The sequence below is a fragment of the Vicia villosa genome, linkage group LG7, assembly GCF_029867415.1.
Source record: "Vicia villosa cultivar HV-30 ecotype Madison, WI linkage group LG7, Vvil1.0, whole genome shotgun sequence".
Taxonomy (NCBI): Eukaryota; Viridiplantae; Streptophyta; class Magnoliopsida; order Fabales; family Fabaceae; genus Vicia; species Vicia villosa.
In genome coordinates, this window is record NC_081186.1 from 98,191,094 (window position 1) to 98,194,909 (window position 3,816).

A 3,816-nucleotide genomic window follows, 5' to 3' on the forward strand; every position below is an offset into this window, starting at 1 on the left:
ATCAGTTTTTCTTGGTTCTAACTGTTATGCAATTATATATATTGTGCAAGGGTAATTATTCAAGCAACACCAATGACTGAAAGATACACAAACGCTTCTCATCTTCGTTCTTCATCATCTCCAACACAATTACACATAATCATTCTTGCGTTGCGGGTTAGTGATGAGTTCGATAACGTCCATGGAACGGAATTGAAGATTCCTAGTGGGTGAAGGTTTGTGGGGTTTGTTGGTGAATAAAATCTGCGGGTTTTGTCCTCCACGACGGGTGGTTCTTGGGGGTTTTTATCAAGAGGCGTTCATTGAGGATTCGGCTGAGTGTAACGATTGAGGAACGGGGAGTTCAAGGAATCAAGACACTGCAGAAGGGAATCAAAGTGAAGCTCTTGGATAACCTTGATCTGACTCAAGATTAAGGGGGAAGAAGATTCAAAGGATCGACATAATTGGTTTATCGTTTATCGCTTTGTTATCTTCTTTGTATATACTACTTTCAACATTAATGAAAGATTACCCAATTTCAATTTGGAATTGGGGGCAGACGTAGTCGTAGCGAGGACGATCGACGAACTGCCTAAACAAATATCGTGTTCTTGTCGCTTTTACTTTCTTTTTTATTTTCTGTTCATAATTGGTTATAAGTGCAAAATTGATCAACGATTCAAGTGTTAAAATTGTGAATTAAAGTTCTGCACAAACATCACAATTCACCACAACTTGAATCACTATCAAATTGAACCTATCACCAAGTGTTTGTGTTTTTGCTTAATCCAATCTTACTGCATTGAAAATCAAAGTTGTCAATCTAGAAGTTAATTGGATTTCAGTTGTTAAACGTATTGATTAGCTATCATATTACTTCACCATCAATTCCACTTACTCCTTGTTTTTGAAACACATACGACCTTTGCAATAGCGGTCCAGAATAGACGCAAGTCGATTCAGAACCGCTTTCGCTCGAGTCTGTAGAAAAATCTGTAAAAACTTAGTGAGATCTATTCACCCCCCCTCTAGATCTACAGGCCAGCGTCTAACACATGGTTTTGGAGAAGAGAAAGAAATTTGAGAAAATGCATATGATAGTCCACGTTTTTTGAGAAGGGAAAGAAATTCCAGAAATTGCATATGATAGTCCACGTTTTTGGAGAAAGTAAATTGATTTCAGAAATTGCATATGATTGACCAAGTTTTTTAGTAGAAGGGAAATAAATTACATAAAATGCATATGTTAGTCCACCTTTTTGGAGAAGTGAAAGAAATTTCAGAAATTGCATATGATAGTCTACGTTTTTGGAGAAGGGAAAGAAATTTCAGAAATTGAATATGATAGTCTATGTTTATGGAGAAGGGAAAGAAATTTAAGAAATTGCATATGATAGTCCAGATTTTTGGAGAAGGGAAATAAATTCCAGAAAATGCATATGATAGTCCACGTTTTTTGAGAAGGGAAAGAAATTCCATAAATTGCATATGATAGTCCACGTTTTTGGAAAAAGTAAGTAGATTTAAGAAATTGCATATGATTGACCAAGTTTTTTGTAAAAGGGAAATAAATTACATAAAATGCAAATGATAGTCCACGTTTTTGGAGAAGGAAAATAAATTCCATAAATTGCAAAGGGTAGACCATGTTTTTGGAGAAGGGAAAATATTCCTTAAATTGCATATGATAGACCACTTTTTTAAATAAGGGAAAAAATTCCAGAGATTGCATATGATAGTCCATGTTTTTGGAGAAGGGAAAGAAATTCCAAAAATTACATATGATAGTCCACGTTTTAGGCGAAGAGAAAGAAATTTAAGAAATTGCATATGATAGTTCATGTTTTTGGTGAAGGGAAAGAAATTCCATAAACTGCATATGATTGTCCATGTTTTTGATGTAGATTAAGAAATTCAAGAAATTGCATATGATAATCCATGTTTTTCGAAGAGGGAAAGAAATTCCATAAATTGCATATGATACAACACATTTTTGGAGAAAGTAAATAAATTTCGGAAATTGCATGTGATAGACCAAGTTTTTTGTAAAAGGGAATTAAATTCCATAGAATGCATACGATAGTTCACGTTTTTGGAGAAGGGAAAGAAATTTATGAAATTTCATATGATAGTCTATGTTTTTGGAGAGGGGAAAGAAATTTCAGAAATTGAATATGATAGTCCATGTTTTTGGAGAAGGGGAAGAAATTCCAGAAATTGCATATGATAGTCCACGTTTTTGGAGAAAGGAAAGAAATTTAAGAAATTGGATATGATAGTCCACGTTTTTGGAGAAGGGAAAGAACTTTTGGAAATTGCATATGATAGTCAACATTTTTTCGAATGGAAAATAATTTCAGAAATTGAATAATAGTTCATGTTTTTGGAGAAGGGAAATAAATTCCATAAATTGCATATGATTGTCCATCTTTTAGAAGTAGAGAAAGAAATTCAAGAAATTGCATATGATAATTCTTGTTTTTCGAGAAGGGAAAGAAATTCCAGAAATTGCATATGATAGTCCATGTTTTTGAAGAACGGAAGGAAATTTTAGAAATTGAATATAATAGTCCATGTTTAAGGAAAAGGGGAAGAAATTTAAGAAAATGCCTATGATAGTCCATGGTTTTGAAGAAGGGAAAGAAATTTGAGAAAATGCATATGTCCACGTTTTTGGAGAAGGGGAAGAAATTCCAGAAATTGCATATGATAGTCCATGTTTTTCGAAGAGGGAAAGAAATTCCATAAATTGCATATGATACTACACATTTTTGGAGAAAGTAAATAAATTTCGGAAATTGCATGTGATAGACCAAGTTTTTTGTAAAAGGGAATTAAATTCCATAAAATGCATACGATAGTTCACGTTTTTGGAGAAGAGAAAGAAATTTAAGAAATTTCGTATGATAGTCCATGTTTTTGGAGAGGGGAAAGAAATTTCAGAAATTGAATATGATAGTCCATGTTTTTGGAGAAGGGAAAGAAATTCCAGAAAATGCATATGATAGTCCACGTTTTTGGAGAAAGGAAAGAAATTTAAGAAATTGGATATGATATTCCACGTTTTTGGAGAAGGGAAAGAACTTTTAGAAATTGCATATAATAGTCATCATTTTTGTCGAATGGAAAAAATTTTCAGAAATTTGATAATAGTTCATGTTTTTGGAGAAGGAAAAGAAATTCCATAAATTGCATATGATTGTCCATCTTTTAGAAGTAGAGAAAGAAATTCAAGAAATTGCATATGATAATTCGTGTTTTTGGAGAAGGGAAAGAAATTCCAGAAATTGCATATGATCGTCCAAGTTTTTGGAGAAGGGAAGGAAATTTTAGAAATTGAATATAATAGTCCATGTTTATGGAGAAGGGGAAGAAATTTAAGAAAATGCCTATGATAGACCATGGTTTTGGATAAGGGAAAGAAATTTGAGAAAATGCATATGATAGTCCACTTTTTTGGTGAAGGGATAGAAATTCCAGAAATTGCATATGATAGTCCATGTTTTTCGAAGAGGGAAAGAAATTCCATAAATTGCATATGATACTACACATTTTTGGAGAAAGTAAATAAATTTCGGAAATTGAATGTGATAGACCAAGTTTTCTGTAAAAGGGAATTAAATTCCATAAAATGCATACGATAGTTCACGTTTTTGGAGAAGGGAAAGAAATTTCAGAAATTTCATATGATAGTCTATGTTTTTGGAGAGGGGAAAGAAATTTCAGAAATTGAATATGATAGTCCATGTTTCTGGAGAAGGGGAAGAAATTCCAGAAATTGCATATGATAGTCCACGTTTTTGGAGAAAGGAAAGAAATTTAAGAAATTGGATA